The 19,414-nt window shown below is 44.0% G+C and overlaps 2 long non-coding RNA genes across 2 annotated transcripts; both read right to left on the reverse strand.

Annotated features, from left to right (window-relative positions):
• Nucleotides 1–81: 81 nt before the first annotated feature.
• Nucleotides 82–849, reverse strand: LOC121064066. Its single transcript, XR_005816319.1, has 2 exons — nucleotides 702–849; nucleotides 82–525 (listed from the first exon to the last, which is right to left on the reverse strand). It is a non-coding gene; the product is annotated as an uncharacterized LOC121064066 (long non-coding RNA).
• A 224-nt stretch (nucleotides 850–1,073) lies between these two features.
• LOC121064067 lies at nucleotides 1,074–1,592 on the reverse strand. Its single transcript, XR_005816320.1, has 2 exons — nucleotides 1,344–1,592; nucleotides 1,074–1,239 (listed from the first exon to the last, which is right to left on the reverse strand). It is a non-coding gene; the product is annotated as an uncharacterized LOC121064067 (long non-coding RNA).
• Between the last annotated feature and the right edge of the window lie 17,822 nt (nucleotides 1,593–19,414).

The following is a 19,414-nucleotide window of genomic DNA, read 5'->3' on the forward strand; positions in this document are numbered from 1 at the left end:
CCATGTTGCTTGATTCGGTATTCAGTTTTTTTAACTTTGGACAAAGAAGTGAACATTCTCTGGGAAAATAAAAAACAAGGTGCATTTGAGTAGCTCTTTTATTTAAGTGACATAAGCACAAATATAACAGCGAAGATAAAATAAACAAATGAAAGAAAGACAAAAGCAGGAAGTAAGGAAAGGTTCTTATTAGCATTAATATTATTTATTTGCTTTGCATCCATTCCTAACAGCACAAGTCATGAAGCAATACCCCATTATATGAGGCACAGTGCAATCACAAAATGAAAGGACAGGGTGTGCTCCAAGCAGTTCACCATTTAAATATAGCACCACAGACAACAGGCAAGTATTGACTAACAGGGGAGTAAAAGGACAAGCAGTCCTGCACACCCAAGGCAGTGGTCTCAGCCTGATGTGGCTGTCATCCAGGGATGGCTTCCTGAGGAACTCATGGAGGTTGTTTTGGCTTTGGGGAGCTCCCCCCAGTAGTGCTGGCTATGGGCTGACACTCAGAAGTGTTTTCTGGAAGATATGATGACAGGACAGTGGGTGGTGGACGTGTTCTGGGGCAGATGGGAGATGATAAGAAGCACTGGTCTTGAGGAAGGACTTGTGAGTGAAGATAAGGTTTATGCAATAGAAAAGAAAGGGTCAGTAGCGAGGTGCTAGAAACACAGCTCAGAGAGCTGGGAAATTACTTCTTTGCTCCTGGGTGATGTTCAGAGGGCTCTGCTAGTTCAGACAGGGCATGCAGTCCTTTCCTTGGATGAACAAACCCACACTGTCTTGCAAAGATCAAACAGAGAGCATGACACAAAGTTGAGAGCTGAATCACTTGGACTTGTGGTTTGGATCCCTTAGGTATCTAGTGGAAAACTGAAATTATCCAGCCCTCTGAGGCAGGCAAGAAGGAGCTCTCCAACCAACCTGGATCACCTGTAGGTAGAAGTTACAGCTAAGGGTCAAGCAGAGGAGAGGAGATATGGATCTACAGGAAGCAGCGATGAGTCAAAGCACCACTCCCCAGCACAGCTTAGCTGGGTTTTCTTTTTCTACCACTTCGAGCTCACCAAACAGGCAGGATTTGCATACAGCTTCACCAAGTTGTTTTCCTCACACAAAATGAATTTGTTAACTGGCCAAAACTCCAAAAATTAAACATCAAGCATATTAAGACCAACCAAATCAGAGTTCTTGAAATGAGGTTCCTGGAACGTATTATAGCCATGTGTAGCACTGAAAAAAAATTAAATAAATAAAAAATCAGTTGCTGCATATATCTTCCCACCATCTCAGGAAAACATTTCAAATTGAAATTCCCACTCTCCTGAACAACTTACTGTCCTTTTCCTTTTCATAAGCAGGCTCAATGGTTGCTGCTCACTACAGTGCCTCCTGGTGCCACCTGAGTGCCTCCTGCCCCCCAGCCAGATACTGCAGCCCCTGGCCAGAAGCCAGATCCTCCCCTGAGTCCTGCTGTTGGCAACCTGAGCAGGCAATTCAGTGTTAGTCAGAATGAATCACCCACAAGAAATGCTTCACTCTCCCAGTTCGCTGTGCATGGAGCCAGCTACGGTTGCCACTCAAGTCTCTCGCTTAAATGTCCAACTTGGGGTGAAAACAGGCCTAAGTATCTGTAATAATCTCAATTTTCTAATAGATTTTTTTATTATTATTATTACCCTTCCATTTGTTCCTGATCTTGTGAACCACACTTTTGTTTAGATCCCTAATGTAGAGATTTTGGCCCATGGGTGTGAGAGAAAAATGCTTGTCGTTGGGAGGACACAGCCCATCACCCATCGAGAATACAAAGAAGAAGGAACAAAAAAAGATGATTCACCTTTGTATGCTTAAAGGTCTGAGGGCAAAAACACATTGAATCAACACATTTGAATGTGTAGCTGAAGAAAATTGCTGTTTATTGGGTGTTGTTGTGAGAAAAACTAATGATATTAAAGATTGTCTATTGGGCAAATGAGGACAGCAAAGGCACTGAGATAAGGCTGTCAGAGAGCAGGGGAGGGAAGAGGGGGACGCTACCTGAAAAAAATAATACTGGAGATAAAGTAAATAGGTTAACAAATCAGGCAGAACGTGGAATTCATTGAATCGAATTCAGGTACTGAATTAAAAACAAAATAAAATCACAGGATTGTGGAATCATTTGTGACAGGAGTGATAGGGAGCAGAGGTGCCATCTTGTCTCACCTCATAACCTCAGCACAGGACTGATTATGTCTAATGAGTCCTCACTGGAATTTTACAGTCTGTTCCTAAAATACTGAGGTCTTCTAGGCCATTTATGTCAGAACTCACTTCTCCTTAAGTTTGTTCTAATGTCTTTCCATATGCCTTGCTGCTCTGTACTCTGTGTAGCAGTCTTTTATCATAACCATACAAAGAGTATTACCATACTTTTTTTTCCTTCAGTCTTATCTTCTCTAGATGAACCTATCCAATTTTTTTCTCTTCCTCTCTCTCTCTCTTTTTTGTTTGTTTGTTTTTGCTTTTTTCCTCCAGGCAAAAATCTCTTCCCTGCCTTTTCCAGGGAAATGTCCAGTAGGCATGGTGAAGTGCAGTCCTTCAGAATGGACAAAACTACCAAAGTCTTGAAGGGATGAATAAAGTCAAAGAAGAAATACTGACTGCATCTTACTTCTGACTCCTCTTTACATATCTGAGTGAGGCATCTGCCTTCTTTCATAGCAGCACAAAACCTATGACTCATACTCATCTTTAATCACCAGCTCCATCTCTGCAGAGCTGCTGCTTAGGCAGTTACCCAATTTGTATTTGTGCAGTTGCCTATTACTACCCATGCATCATACTTTGCCCTTATCCTTATGGGTTTATTGGCTATTTATTTTAGGTTCTTGCTGTAATTGGTTGGGAACGTTTTCAGTTCTAACCCTGTCTTTCAAAGGGTTCACATTTCTCCCTGCCCCAGATTTGATCATCCACAAACATCAGTGAGAGTATGGCCTATTCCTGTGTCAAGACCATTAATGGATATATTAGCTTCTGTGTGGCCTGGAACTGGTCCATAGAGAATCTATTAAAAAAACACTTCAAGTCTGACTATGGACTACTGATAACTATCCTTTGAGCAAATATTTCCAGAAGATTTGTCCTTATCTAGCCTATATTTTCTTAGATTGTTCATGAGACTGTTGCGTGGAATGATGCCAAAACCTTGCTGAAGTCACTGGTAGGTTTATTCTCTGACTCATCAGTGTTTCTTCAAGAATGCCTTACATGTGTATCCAATCTCTGGGTGGATGTGTCTCATAAGCACTAGAGACATTATCAATATTAGCAGTACGTACGGGGGTACTCCAGTCCAAGTAGAGATAAAGGCCATAAGTTCATAGGTTCACAGACTGTTTCAGTCTGAGCCCATGGAGACACTTACTAGACTGCTGTGAAGAGGAAAAAGAGAAAATAAAGTGAATTTATACATGGATCAACATATCCTGAAGAAGATTGCCCACTTGTCAACCCTTCCTTGGTGACCACAAGCAGTGCCCCAGGTATTCACAACAGCATGGAAGTTTGTTTCAGATTTCTTCAAGTGAACAGGCATCTCAGCACACCCTTGCTCTGAAAGGACACAGGGCTCTGTGAAGGCCCAAAAGGAGCTCCAAGTGATGAAACTTGGTTTTAGCCAAACTAACGGGCAACCTCATGTCCTTCAGTTCACACAGTTCACCTGAGCAGAATCAATTCCTACAAAGGCAAATCAGACCTATTCAAACTACCAGACAAAAATGTGTCTTCTGATCCACATGAATAAAATAATAATAATAATAATAATAATAATAATAATAATAATAATAATAATAATAATAAAAGATCTTCCTGCTGTGAAATATTTTGCTTCTTTCTAAAGAAGATGGTCCCTCACCAACAACATCTGTATATCCTGGGATCAAAACTGCATCCACAAGATTGTGCTCACCACAGTTACAGCTGCCTTTACCTTTCTGAGTATTGGTTCTCTGGTTGTTATGGGACTGGGAGGAAAATCTGATGCTTCATGTACAACCCCAAAATGAATGCACATTTTTTGCACAGTACAACAGAATATCATGAGGCTGGCCAACACTTAGACAAGGCAGCATCAAGAGACCTTCCTTGCTGCTCTGGGATCTAAATCCTTGAAACGTAGTCTACCCCTTCCTTAGGGATGCCAAAGGCTGTGGGCCTGCTGGTCTTCCAAGAGAGGGTTCCCACTCCAACAGGGAAGGAAGGATAAATCATGACAGGGTTAAATGTGATGAAGACTGGCATGGCAGGCCAACACATTTTCTGCTACAGAAGAGCAGATCCTGTCATATGGAGGGGATGTGTTCCTGAGAAACTGGCATAGGGCAGTATTATTTGCAGAGTCCAGTAACACGTGCCCCCAAGAGACAGGCAGACCCATACTAGAACTGGGTCCCAGGTGAGCTGTGGTCTGCCCCTGACAGCTCAGGGAAGATGAGTACTGACCAGAGTCACATCTAGATTTGCCCCCATGAATTCCAAGGAATAGACTCAGTCTTTAGCTTTCTGTCTGTTCTCCAAGAGATCTGAGGAGCTGGAGCTCCATGATGACCCTACAAAGGGATGCCACCCCACTGAACCCAAGCAGCTATTTCAGTTGATGTTGGCAAGGGGCGCAGGGAACATAGTCTCCATTAGAACCTATTTTTCCTGCTTCCCCATATTTTATTGCTGCTGTGGATTACTTGTCCTTAAGCTTTAGCTTTGCTGTTTGAGCCAATTTTTGGCTCCATAAGCGTCACTGAAGGCTGGAATACTGATGATGAGTTTCACTTCTGGATTTCCAGGAAATCTGGAACAGGGTTGTACTGTGCCAGAGTTAGACTCAAAGACCTCTCACCCAGTTACCTCTTGGCCAATGAGCAAGTCCTTGCACAGTTTTTATGCAGTCTCTTTGCTTATACGGGTAAATTAAACTGGCCCAGGACTTGTTCTTTTGCCTTAGGGACAAATGGTGTGGCAGAGTGCACATCCATTTGGCTACACTCTTTTATCTCCATACATACTGCCTATAAGGAAGAGGCTTATTGCTCTCTCCCAAACTGGGCCTGGGAATTGTATGGGGACTGCCAACTGGCACAAAACCATGCCAGGCAGTATGTCAATAGTTAAACATCTGGGATGGTTGCAGGCAAGCACTCAAGTCTGTACCCAGGCACTGTTTAGTTCACTAGAATAGATGACATCTTTGGTGCTGATACAGACTGGGCTGGAAATGCCAAACTCTTCTAAGACACACAAAAGTTTCACAAGGAGAAATTTCTGCAGACTTTCTGCTACATACTGGTTTTGAATCCCAGGGCTAAACTCTTGGCAGCGTTGTAGGTTTACCTACAGCAAATGGGTTGTAGATCTAAAATGTGCATCCCAGAGGGTGACCATACTGCCTCCTGCTAAGGGTGTGGTCACTGAGTCTGGACTTCAAAGCGAGCTTCAAAAAACAGACTGCGTCCATATGCACAGGGCTCAGGGAAGACTGGAGTCTCAGCAGCTCCAGGGGTCTGAATATCAATGATTAAATTAAAACGTCTTGCCTTTTTCAAGGAGAAATATGCCAAAAGGGGGAGAGTGAATGAAAGGTGTAAGTCAAGCTAAGATTCAAGTCAAAGAACTAAGGGTAGATCAAAGAAGGCCTCGGTTGTAAAAAGAGCTCTATCTAGATGTGCTAGGGGATCTGAGGGTGTAGGGGCAATGATCAAACTCTGCATTTTGTACAGATGTAGCCTGACGGGGCAGAGACAGGGCATGCACTCGCTTGATGATGATTAGGCTGGAAAGGACTATAACCATGAGATATGTTGCCTGTTCATCAGAGTTTGAATAAATCTGTGGACAATTGTTACAAGAAATGTGAAGTCAACTGCTTTTTTCCTATCAACAAGGTCTCGTCCTGTTTTTCAGAAACAGATTAAATTGGTCTGTCATTATATGTTCTTGACAGATATGTGCTGGCTGTTGCTTTATTTATTATTTGTTTTCTTATTTTTTCATAATATTTTTCTGAGAACTGAATCTTGGCAGACTGGTCTGTAAATATCTGAGACTTTCTTTCTCCCCTTTCTGAAGATAATTTTACTATATATTTTGTTTGTGTGTATGCCTGTGCATATTTTTTCTAGTCCTCCAAAACACAACCATCCTCCATGAGTGTCCACAGACAGTGACTAATGGCCCTGCAGTTGCTTCTGCTAGCTCCCACTACCTCTAGGATGAATTGCAAGCTCAGGAGATTTGAAAACACTTTCTTTTCCATGTATTCTTTGCCTATTCAGGCTTCATCATTTACCCTAGTCATCCATGTTAACTGTGGTAGTGTTCAGATCTCGGCTGAAAGCCTCAGTCCCATTAAAAAATCCCATTAAATAATATCAAACCCTTTGTTTCAGCCTGTGCTCAGTAAGAAAATTATGCGCATTAACAAAATGAGGAGCAGTTTATAAAAACAAGAATAAAGGAAAAGTGGGGAAAGAACTGATGTGGATGAAATATTTGAACCTTGCACCATGTCTGGCCTCCTCTGGAGTTGATGCAGTTTGTTAATGAACCCTTAACAGAAATACTAACAATTTCTTTTCTATAGTCATGAGGAATTCTTGAGCTATCAAGAATCAAATCAAAGCAAGTTGAGAGCAATATAAACTTCCAAAAGACACAGTAAGAATGATGCTGGTGGCTGCTGTGTTTGACAAATCTAGTCACACTCGGGAGAAAAGCAAGAGAACAAATAATAAAGCAAGAGTCTCTACACGTAGCAGGCAGCCATGGACTTAAAACGAGCACCTTGTGCTGTATGAAATCAATTGCATATTTTATGGAAGTATGAACACGGGGAGTAAAGAGAACACAGACATAATTCATCTGGATTCACATGAGGGCCAGATACTTGTTTGAAGAAATGTGCTGGGCATGAACATGGCTGGGAAATCAGGTGAAGAACTGTAAGTAATGACATCCTTCAGTTTTATTGTATGCCTCCTAAACTCAGCCCACTGTAACCTCCCCTCTTTATCTCCGTGCCACAGGTAGACAAGGATGATGGTTTCCCTTCCCAGAGAGCACAGGGAGCTGTGGTGGCCCCAGGGAGGCAGGGAGCTGCCGGTAGGGCAGGGCTGTCTTTTGGACCTGATCCCCCAACTCATCATCTTCTCCCCCAGGCCATGGTGTCCTGTCCTGGCTGAGTCCCATGCCCTGATGAGTCAAATTGCACACAGGAGCCAGGAGGGAGAAGGGAAGGGGATAATGCTGGGAATGCAGTTTGGAAAGGGGATGCTCACAGTGGGACGGGGGCACTGAGAGCAACGGGCACTTGGTGCACCCTTCCCCACCACACTCCTGCTCTCTGCTCCATTTCCTTTTGTCTCTCTTTTTTTCCCCTCTTTTGGCCACTCCAGCCCTGTTCCCCTCAGTGCCATGGGGGTGAGTGCATTTGTCCAGGGAAGGGGAACATGCTGGCAGTACCCTAGGGTCAGACCTACATCCATCAGCGAGATGCCCATTGCTGGACGGGCTGGATGAGCAGGGGAAGAAGTCATCTCTCCCACCTGCGTAGGCGCAGTGCTACTTTCCCAAGGGGCAGGCTGAGCAATGAGGTGCCAAGAAGGCTATCAGTAGATGAGTTGGGGGGACACAAAGAGGGGACAGCAGCACAGGCTTGCTCCCACCCCACTCCCACCACCAGCAGCTGGGGCTGCCACCAACACACCACAGCTGCCTTTTCTCAAAGCTTATCAATAGGAAGCAAACGGCATGACAGAAGCCATGGATTTTGCTTTCTTGCCAACGTATTTGGTGTCTTTCATTTAGAGTTCAACCTGACATTTCAAATTATCATTCAGCATGTGAACTTGTTTCACATGCATAGATAAAAATAAAACCTGTGGTGAAACAGTGGGCTAACATTGTGCAGCTCCATTGTCAATCCAAATAGCAAGCAAGACGTCCTCCAGAGCAGTGGGGGGTGGCCCCTCTTTGGGAACCCCCCCTACATGTCCCCCACGTCTCACAGGTCCAGGCAGCAGCTCGTGCACAAGGGCAGTAGCATGTCCTTGGAGGACTGCTAGAATGAACACCTCGAAGATGGTTTGAGTGCTGTCCTGCAGGCTATCTTTTGGTCCTGATTTCATATTCAGACATCATCTATGTGGCATCTTTCTTCTGTAGATCCAGAGGCTATTCAGAAAAGTGAGCATCTTTACCCTCATTTCACATATGCAAATGCAGAGGGTAATAGTTTAGGTGATGTGCTCAAGTCCACGTAGGAGTTGCTGAAAAATGTGAGAGACAGCTCTTTGAACCCAGCCCCATCTCCAGAAAACATCTGCGGCTGGTGACTGGATCCTCTGCGTCCAGAGGCAGAACTGGCTGAGCAGCTCTGCCTCATCCCTCCTTCAGTCTAGGTTTGGATCAACTTTGCTGTGCTAGAAATTGCTGCCTTTGAAAATGTTCTTTCAAAGGAACATGAGGCAGGTGTGTTTTACACAAAAAAAAAAGTGTAGCTAGATAAAATGACTGAAGTGTCTACATCTGCTTATCCCCCTTCAACTGTGATGGGAGGAAGATCTCAGCTGGTCACCATTGAGAGTCAAAGAGAATTCAAAAGGAGTAAAGGGAAGGCAGAGACCCCAGGATAGGACTTTCTATTACTTTGCAAGCTGTGCTGACACTGCTCGTGGTTGTGTTTGGCTTTGGCCAGCGTGGTGCTGCCTCCTCCTCCACCAGGTCTGTTCATAGTCACCATGAGGTGACCTCTGCAGCTCAGGTGGGACAGCCATCCCGTGGGTCCCATCGCACCGGCTCCCTCTGGCATTTGGGTGTTTGCTGAGGCTCAGAAGGGAAGCATTTGCAGTGCACGAGCATCTCACTGCTCTGATTCACCAGTAAATCAGCACCAGTGATCAACCCACTCTGGGTTAAGAGGAGAGCAGTCCGCTTCATCCTTCCAGCACTGGTGCACAGGAAGACACCTGTGCTCTGGTTAAACTGAGCTGGGGAGAGGCAGGAGGCGAGGAAGGAAGGAAGGAACAGGAGATAACTCTGTTTGTGACCGCCAGGTGGGCTGATTCTGGCTTAAATTCATTTCAAGTTATTTTTAGTTGTATACGCTTTCTCCAGCCAGGGGTGTTCGTAAAATGGGACTTTAGTAAATATAAAGAACCAAACCAAAAGGCTGCTGCTTCCACAACACCCCGAGCAGATGAGATCCATCAGAGCCTGGGACCTTCTCCACCAGCTCTATCCCACCTGTCCACCTGTGTCCTCAGCCCTCCAAGCCCACAATAAAAAACATCTCTGATGCTCCTCTGCGAGTGCTGAAATACTCCCAGAGACGAGGCAGCCTCGGTTTATGGCTCTGTGTTCATGTTTTGTCCCTTCACATAGAGTTAACAGCCTGCAGCTACCAGGAAAATTGATGAGCAGAGGTGGAGCCAAGAGCTTCTCTTGGATCTCACGCCGCTTTGGATGTCTGGGTTTAGCCCACATTCCCCACTGCTTTTAAGGTTAACAGAAAACCTCTGGGCTTTCTTCTGCTGCAAATCTTTTAAATGCTGGCAGCATTTTGGAGTTTCAGTCATACAAAAAGCACTCCAAGATAAAGCAGGTGGGAGGAGGTCACACTGCGTGCAGAACGGGTAAAGGAAAGTCCAAAGTAGCATAACCAAGGGTTAATTAAATGGGACCCTTACCATTAATGAGGTTGCTGCCAAAGCATGGGTAAAAGTTATTTGTACTTTTTTATGAAATAACTCATATCACCTGTTTAAATTGTCTCATTATAAATGATTATTTATCACCTGTTTACACAGCAATAACTTTTTCTTAGGAAGGCAGTCTGCCTTTGAGTGAGCAGATAAAACTGTTTGGTTTGAGCAATCATAAATCACCCTTCTACCGTCCTTCTTTCTCCTGTTACACAGCGATCCTAACGCTGTCCTCTTTGTTATGAATAGATATTTGCTGGCTACTGCCGGTGCCAGAGAAATCGGAGAGATTATAAAATGCACTGTAAATTACAAAGCCTGTCCCTCGGCCATAAATGGACAATAATCTATTCATGGTAACATCAGCATAAAGTGGCTTTCAGGAGATTCTTTTACATATTCCTCATAATATTTACACATCGAGCACAGACAAGAATTAAACAGACCCTCGCTTCAGCGGCGCGAGCATGCTGAGCTTGCCGCGAGCACCGGCCGAGTCCCGCTGCAGGGCTGGGAGAGGTGCAGGGAGCTCGGCTGAGCCGGGACCATGGTGGGAGCCAGAGAGCTCGGGCTTTTGTACCTCCAAATGGAGCAACTGGCCAAGAGCTTTACCCCCTCCGCCTCAGTCATGGGCAACAGGTTTGGCAATTGGGGAGCCCTTTCTGGGGAGTGGGACCAGGCACCCCTTTGCAGCTGGGAGCAGACTGACCCCCATCAGCCATACATCTTCAGAGCAGTGAGGGAAGGCAGGGCACAGAGCAAGATCTCCTTTAATTTCTTCTTTCCTGAGCACCACATTTAGACGACAAGGTATATTTGCTGCCCCAGAGCACGATGAGCTCAGCAAATGAGCCTGTGGTCCTTGCTAGTAATTGTTGCTCAGGGGGAGACCGAGCCTCTGGAAACACACGTGCCACCAGTGGCAGCTGCTTACTGCCTGTAGTTTGCTAACTGTAATGCTTCAGCCACCTTGTGCCCATTGGGCTTGGCATGAAAGCTGTGAGGGAGTCCTGTGCCTCTTCCAGGGTGGCCAGATGTAGAGTCATAGCCTCATAAAGTGGTTTGGGTTGGAAGGGACCTTTAAAGTTCAGCTAGTTTCAACACCCCTGCCATGGGCAGTGACATCTTGGGATGACCACGTGTTGGGTCATCCCAAATCATTATGTCGCCTTCAAAAACTGAGCCTTTGTAAAGCAAATTTAACTAGTTCCCCTGGTCTTCACGTCATACCAAGCTCAGGCCATGGAGTCACTGTTTTTCCTCACTTGTTTCCTGCCCCATTAACTCATTCGTGGACCAGCTTTGGCTGCCAGCAGGTTGACAGAGCTGCGCCTAACATCACCCCTCAGCATATGCTTGTGACAGATGGAGGAATTTTATTAAAAGCCATGGCCTGAACTGAGCACCAGTAGATGTGAATCTGCCTACCTTCCCAGAGAGGAGAGCAGCCAGGCAGGTGACACCCACCAGTCCCTGTTGGTGGAACTTCGTGCCTTGTACTAAATGTGGTGGGCAGAGGACTGCCAGTCCAGGGCTTAGGGAGTCACCAGGGAGCGGCAGGGTCAAATTCCTACTGCCAGGAGTGAAATGTGGCCTCTCCACATGTGGTCTGTGCTCCCCCTCACTGCTGTGGGGCACAGCGAGCCTCCAGCTCCTGCAGCATCAACAGGAGGGCAAATTCTCTGCTCTGTTCCTCCAGTGTTTCTTCCAAAGACCTGAAATCAGATATTTTTCTTCTCATTGGATGCAGAGAATTTAGTTTCTGTTCTTGTTCTTTCATCACAACAACAACAAAAAAGAATGAGGGGGAACATAATTTTTGTTTGGGACCACACTGCTTTTTCTTTTCATTTTGTTTTGTTTTATTTTATTTTAGTAATTTTGGCCACTGACCCATAAATCAGTTCTTCCTATAGGTTCTATGTGCTCCTGAGGGCTATGTATTAGCACCCACCCATCACCTGGTTAATAAGATCAAGCGGTTGATTTAGTCAAGCTGACAGAAAGAGGCACGTTCAGATATGAAGGGAAAAGGCTTTGTGAGGATGAATTAGCAAACTTTCTCTGCTGCTCGTTTTCCAGTGCAACCCCCTGACCCAGCTGTTATTCTGGAGCTCATGTGTCCATGCTCCCCCTGGCCCACCCTCTCAGCCTCTCACCAACCAGTCTTTCCCTGGGTTTCTTTCCCTGTCCCCCAGAGCCCAGGGCATTTTAGCTGCCTGCCCAGCTCCACCTCCTCTCTGCTCGCTGCTTGCTCTCCCTCCTCCCCCCATCTCCAGGCTTCTCAAAACCTCAAGGCTTCTGCTTCCAGTATTTTGATTTCCTTTTCTTCCTCTTACCAGCTTCTCACTCCCTGGTGCATTGAAGTGGCCCCTCCACCTCTTTCTCAAGAACAAGAGTTGCTTTTCCATTTTTCTCTACCTCTCCCTTGCCTTCAACAACCAGGTGTATCCTTTGCACATTGACATTTTCTTCCTGTTATCCCTTTTGTTTTGTTCAGGGTTATACTCGATGGAGGTGTTATCCTGCTTTCCTTTTATACCTGTTCATCTAAATCTTTTTTCCCCATTTATAATCACATCTGCACCAGTAACTCTGAATGAATGGCCAGACTCACGTCTTTCCCTCATTTTCTTCTCCTGCAAGGTCTCCTGATATCTCAAAACTAAATTCATATTCTTCTCCTTGGCTATTAAAATCCAGCAAATTCTCTATCATTACAGCTCTTAACCTGAAGCTTACTTCTGGCTCCTCCACTGCCCTCTCTGCTCAAGTAAAGTCCATCCCATGATTGCACTAATGCCTCTGTAAATTCCTGGTAATTATCCCATTTACTCATCCTTTCTGCTCGGGCAGTGTTTCTTTCAGAAAATTTTTACATCCTCCTTCCTGACTCCTGTCTCTGACCTCAGCTCTTCCCACTCAAAATCCTGCCCTGGATTTGCCTTCCATGTCATGACCATAGCTCCTGCCCTCCTCTGCAGAGCAGTCCCCATCGCTGGGTTTGCTACATCCACTGCATCGGCCCAAGTGCTCAGCCCTGGCAGAGCTGTGCTCCAGAGACCGAGCGTCCCTTTTCTCCATCACAGGGCCTTTGTAGACAGTCTAGCATAAACACAGCAAGAATTGTGTTTATAGTTGCAGAGAGGGATGAATAGTTAAATTTCTCTTTTATCATACTACCTTCTTTTCTGTATGTAAATTCAGATAAATGGGGTTTATGGGATCCCTAATTAACACCGGGGTCGAATTTTTGCCGCTTTCCCAGGAGGAATTTTACTGCAAGATAAATCCTCAGATATCAGAAAGGGAGTGTTAGTTTATATCTCACATCCTTTTATAAACATGGTTTTCACGCTGCTTCCTCAAGGTCTCCCAAGGCAGGATACAATACACAGGCTCTGTAACGCTGGCCGCAACAGAGAAGAGCTTGGTGGCTCTTGACCTTGGCGTCAGTGTGCAGCTGAAAATGGCAGGTGTGGGCAGCAGTACCTGTGCCACTTCATGGGGAGCTTCTTCCCAAGCCATGGAGATGTTCCAGCCTTGTCCCATATCCTAGGGGACCATGGGTCGGGGTGCGATGGAAGGGCTGTGGCATTGGCTCCCAAGGGCAACAGGAGAAGCTGGGGACAAATCCTCCTCAGCTGACATGAAGACTTGCAGCAAGAAGACAGGAGGGATTGGGGATAACTGGGAATTAAATATAGAGAATGTTTTCTAACCTGGAAATACCAGAGCAGAGAGACTGTTTTTTTTTATCATCTTCCACTAGTAACACATGCACCCAGATATGACATCACTCTAACAAACTATCTGCCACCTCTGAGAGCCTCTGAAATACTAGTGGTAATTAAAAATGTATTTGGACTACACCTTTGCAATTTATAGCTGAAGTGCTTTTGAAATGTGGAGTGAACAACATTAAATGCTGATTTCCCTGCAGGGGAAAGGTCTCTTCATCAAGGGATGGCCAGCACATTTGATGTCTCAGATTTCTCTTTTTAAAATGCCCAGTAGGGAAATTTGACCAGATTGCTTCATAAAACCAAAATAGTTCACCTACTTCAGGTAGAATTAATCTAAGCATGTACTTGAGCATGAGAATAAAATTTAATTTGGAACAAATATCTCTCTAACCTTTACAGTAATTAGAATGAAAATATGTGGTAATTAATCTTAATAGTTTAGCCTGCAAAATCAGTATCATTATATCAAAATTTTAAAAACAGTATCATTTTGAAAGCATAGACTTACAGAAATACCTACTATCCTCTTGACACTGAATGTCCCCTCTTTCTACTGCAGTTGCCTGAATACTCTCCCTGTGGCTTGCCTGCACCTACTTAACCAGGCTGTTAGTGCCTGTATCTGATCTCTGGAACAACAGCTCAGTGCTCCTCCAGGGACCTCTTACAAGACTTGAGGTCTTGATACCTCTCATAATTCTCAATTTCCCAGGCTCTCTTTATGCTGTTTTGCTACCACTTCAGTGCAGGAAATCAAGCTTGCTGAAGTCCTGCGTGTAGGAAACACTGCTGAGCGACACAACAAAGCAAAAGCAACGCAAGGCACTTAAGTCAGCCTCTTGGGGTTTAAGTTACCTTTTACTGCTGACATTAAAAAAACAAACAAAAAAGGCAAAAAAATCAATCAGTCATGCAAATATTATCTGGAATGTAATGCAAGCCCTATCTTAGAATTTATGTATTTAAAGTAGGAGCAGAGACCCCATTCCCCTGCAATAGATATCATGTGTGCTCCCAGGAACTGGGAGTAGTCTTGTAGTCTGCCTTGTAGTGCAGTAGACACTAGAGCCCACAAAACATTGCAGACACCCAATGGCAAACAGACACCCCAGAGCTGAAAAACCAAAAGCCACAGCCTTAATGAGGCAGAGGAAGTGAGCACAAAGAGGAAAGGCATCACCAGCATCCCAGACCCCTGCGATGCCGAACAATGCCGCCTTTGTTGCAAGTTGCTAGTTCAACCCTGCTTCCACTGAATTCAGAGGGATTTCATCACTGATTTCAGCAGGAGAAGAATGGAGTTCTGTGTGGGGCAGAACCAAAATTGTCCTCCTTCTTACCCAAGAACCATGGCTGTGCTGTGGTCAAACTGAGAATTAGAAAATGAAGCCAATGAAATCCTTGCATGTTAGAGTCCAGGCTCTTACCTTGTGGTTATTGCTTCTACTGTCAGACAGTTTTCTTAAGGAGCAGAAGCACAATATGCCATGCAAAAAATAAAAATAAAATCCAGATCCTGAAAATTGTGTGCTTGATCTATTCATAAGAATTTTAAGCAAATATATATTAGAGTTGTCTTATTTTTTAAAAGGTTGGAATTCACATGCTCTACAGTTTTAAGAGTTATGCATGTATTTTTCCCCCCTTTTTTAATGGAAATGTAGTCCCACATTATAAGAGAACTCATGGTGCTACAGTATGAACAAGTGTTTCAAGGTTCGAGGTGGCATTATTAGAGGCAGCAACATGATAACTACCCATAGACCTGCTGGTTGAGGTGCTCCGTGTTTCACAGAAAACACTGAACACCATGATTTCCTCAGAAAACTGGAGTTCCTCAGAAGACTTCCAGGAAAGTCTTATCTCTCACTAGTCCCTCACTACATTTTGCAGTTTTTTTGTTATATCACGCAATGCAGTTTGGGTTAGTGTGCTAAAATTAAAAAAAAAAAAAAGTAAAAAATTGCCAAAATGAATAAGAATTTCTCCCGGAATCAAAAGCAGATCCTACTTCCAAGAATTGCATGCATTTCCAGAAAGGGAAAAAAGAACTAGCAAATTGCTCCGAGGAGCCTCATCCTTTGCACATCCAATGAAAGGAATCCAAATCTAAAAATACTTCATATTAGGGCCTAATTGGTTTGAGATATTTGTTGCCAGGAATTCTCAGACTCTGTGCATCCACTTTATTGTTCTTGGCACAACGGGCACTTCCACTCTGTTGCTATTGTTATTTGAGCAGTCTGAAACAAGAAGAAAAGTAATACCAAGTCTATCTCTATGTTAATTCTCTCCAGCAATGCTGTTGCCATAGCAAGGTTATACATGGATTTGAATGGGCACATGCAAATTGAAATTTGTCAGCTTTTAAAGCCAGCTCAGCATGTTTACAAGTCCTGTATCTCCCTTCCAGATTCCTTGAAAATTTTGGGAATTTCACAATCTTGTTTTCTGTATATAGCTGTTTCTCTGATTTTATAAGGAAAGAAGAATTAATTCACTATTTTCTAATAGAGAAAGAAGAATGAAAATGACAATGCACAGCATCTTGTCAAATGCATAAACAATCCAAAACCTGCTTTTCTTTCCCCATTTATAGCATTCATTTCTTAACAACGTTATTTTCAGATAGGAGATGTACAATAACTTGCAATTGAATTATATTTGATTAAGGGGGTGCTATAGTCACCACATATCAAATCTGTCTTTATATATAAATATATGCACACATACACAGACACATATATGTCTGTCTCTCTTTATTCATCACCAGCTATTTGAGTCAAAACATTTCACACAAAACAAGGGCTCTACGATGTGCTTTGCTTGTATGATGGTATGTGAAAGATATGTTGAAGTTTTCTAGGCTTTGAGTATATAAAAATGTCTACCTTTTCAAATATCATGTAAAAAATAAATGAGATTTTATGCTATTCTGAATGCTTCATAATTAAACTATCAGAATATCAAAATATCAAATGGAAGAAGATACATAGTTATATTTGAGATGATTGTGTATTTACAAAGTAAAATTTTTACAGGTTTCTAATGTATTTTTAGACAATATAGATTATTTCTGTTTCCCTTACCACAAGACTGTGAAAAGCTTGTGAACAAATATTACTTAAAGGTGTTGAGATTTGTGCTTTCCAGTTCACAACAACAAAAAATTCATTCTTGTTCAGCCTTGTGTCTGAGCCTCCCACTGCACAATGATTCATTTTCCCTCAGCTAAGAAAGCAGAAAAATTCTCCCACCAACAAAAACAAACATAAAATCCAAAGATAAATCCTATTTCTCTGGAACTTCAAGTCTGCAGAGAAACAGCACTGTGCATTAAATGTGAGTGGGAGAGCTCTGACTGGCCCCCTCTTCTCCAAGATTTATGGAGGATATAAGCATGGACACACCATAAATTAAACAAGGTGAATTTTCACTCCCAGTTTCTGTCATTTTTTTTTTCCTTTTAGATTGGAAACTCTTTCCTCATCTTGCTAAGGGATTCCCAAGATGCAGATCACACAACTGCCTGAATGCCAAATGCAATGCTGTCTCTCAGGATTATCATCACTGCAGCCTGCCTTTCACCACCCTGAGTGCTGGCAAGTATTTTAGCGTTGTGGTCCTTGTCCTATTTGCTTGTTGGTTTTTGTGTTGTTTTTTTCTCCTTTCTTTCGGGTTATTGCATTCAAAAAACATATTCTTGAAGGGCAGATTTGGCTCAGTCATACCTAGTGATGACTTCCCTGTAAGGCATTACATGGGCATGGGCCAGCAATCAAGGACACCTTATCTCTGGTGCTGAGGAATTCATCCTTGGACACAGAGAGCTGATGTGCATCAGCAGGCAGTGAGGGTCACACCAGGATGATGGGCAAGGTCTGGGAATCAAGACAGAAGACAACTGTGATCTTTGATGCCACGGGTGCATAAATCCCTCACATCTCTAGTTTGTGTAAACTGGCTGAGAAGTGAACTTGAGTCCTTTAGTAATAAATTATGGAAAAACATTGTCATAGCCACAAACCCTTCCTCTCCACCTCCTTGCAGTGTCCCCAGGCCCCAGAACTTGTGCAGTGATCACAGCATCTTCCCCATGTTAAGCTCAGAGAGACACTACAAGCACTCAAATCAGGTGAACTTCTCATGCCTCCTTTGAGCCAGTGCTATCTGTCGATGTCACACTGACCAGGGCAGCATATCTAGCACACAGCAATTTCCCCTCGTTTCTCTCTGGAGACACAAGGCAAAGCTGACAGAGAAAACCAAACGGCAGCCCCAGCCAGCCAAAAGTTAGCTGAGAATTGCTACAGACACAGATGGGCCCTGCCAAAGATGGGCTGCCTGCCCTAAGCCCACACCTGGGTCTAGCAAAAGGACGGTGCTCTATTATTTAGTGATAAATCTTTTGTAGGATGGTCTTTAGTGCAGCAACACCCAGAAAGCCTCCTGAACAAATACCAGTGCTGTCTCAGCTGGAAGGAGTCTGGCAGCTGAAGAACTCGAGACATGCACACAAGCATCAAACCAGGAGGACAGGCCCCCAGGCTGCATTTGCTTTTCTGTTTCTGAACCTGTGGAGACAGGGCTCATCAAAACTGCATTTACACTGAGTGAAATGGAAGAGGGCAAAACTGATATATGGTAAGGGACAGGATTTTAGAAGAAACAGAATAGGACTATTGCTTGATCACCACAGCATAAACATGTTGATCTTGAGTAATAAGCAAGAGATCAGATTTAAGGTAAAACCAAAGTTGGATTTAAGGATTTACTCAGATTTAAGGTAAAACCAAGGGGCACTGGAGTTGGCAGCTTCAACAGCAAGAGGCTCTGGAGTGGCCACCAGCATGGAAGGGCTGAAAGGCTGGAAAGGTCCCTTGTTGTTAAAGATATATAAGTATGGCATTTAGAGTTGCATTTACTCTCAATAATTTTGCTTCCAATCTTGAAACCAGATGCCATGACCTCAGCTGATGCTGGAAGTGAGGTCAGGGTAGATGGAAAACATTCACTCATACTCCATGTTAGGAAGCAATTTGTCCCATAAGCTGCACATCCATGCTGGGAGACCCAGTGCTTGTGGCATACTGTTGGGTGCCTCGTGTCATCCTGCCAGGACTGGGGTGTGAGCAGGTCTGGCTGAGTTCAGAGGGAAAAACCCTTTGAGCATGCTGCTCCAGCCAGGGGCAAGCAACAGAGGTGCACAGCAGCAGAGAAGGAATGGGCAAACTCCTGGGATGTCCCAGGATTTCTACAGCACAACAGAGATGGGCAAATGTTAATTTGCAGAGACCAAATTGTCCAAATTGAGTGTAAAAGCTTGATGGCTAAACTTAGTGTATCCATAGCTCCCAGTAACTAATTTTGCAGCTTCAAAATGTTTTTTGTCTGTCGGTGTGCCTCACTTTTCACACTTGGTGTTAATATGTATTGACCTGAAATGGGAATTATGTCACTTCAGTGTTTTAAGGCACTCGGCTCTCCAGCAGTGCTCAGGACCTCAGTGCATTCCCACAGCTCTCTCTAAATCCTCCCCAATTATTAAAAACTCAGCCTAGGCAACAGGGCTCCAGTTTATTGTAGCAGTAGACTACAGGGGCAAGAGCTAAGATGTCCCTGGCAAGTCACAGAAGAGAGATAATCTCCTCATAACGCAGCCTTCTAGCTGCTCTCAGGACATATTAGATGTTGGTTTGGGTCTTTTTGGTCTGTGACCTACAAACTGGCCATAACTTTCTCACAAGACACACTACACCCTGTGCTTTATGGCTGAAAGCCCTGTGGGAAACAAGTCCTGAGGCAACATGTAGCTATTCTGTGAGAGGTGGAACAGCAAAAAGAACACAGGTTGGAGAAAAAAAATGTTGCTCTCCACTTCTGACAATTTTATTTCAGAGTACAGGGAAACATCACAGA

This window comes from Cygnus olor, chromosome 1 (genome assembly GCF_009769625.2).
Source record: "Cygnus olor isolate bCygOlo1 chromosome 1, bCygOlo1.pri.v2, whole genome shotgun sequence".
In the NCBI taxonomy this organism is placed as follows: domain Eukaryota; kingdom Metazoa; phylum Chordata; class Aves; order Anseriformes; family Anatidae; genus Cygnus; species Cygnus olor.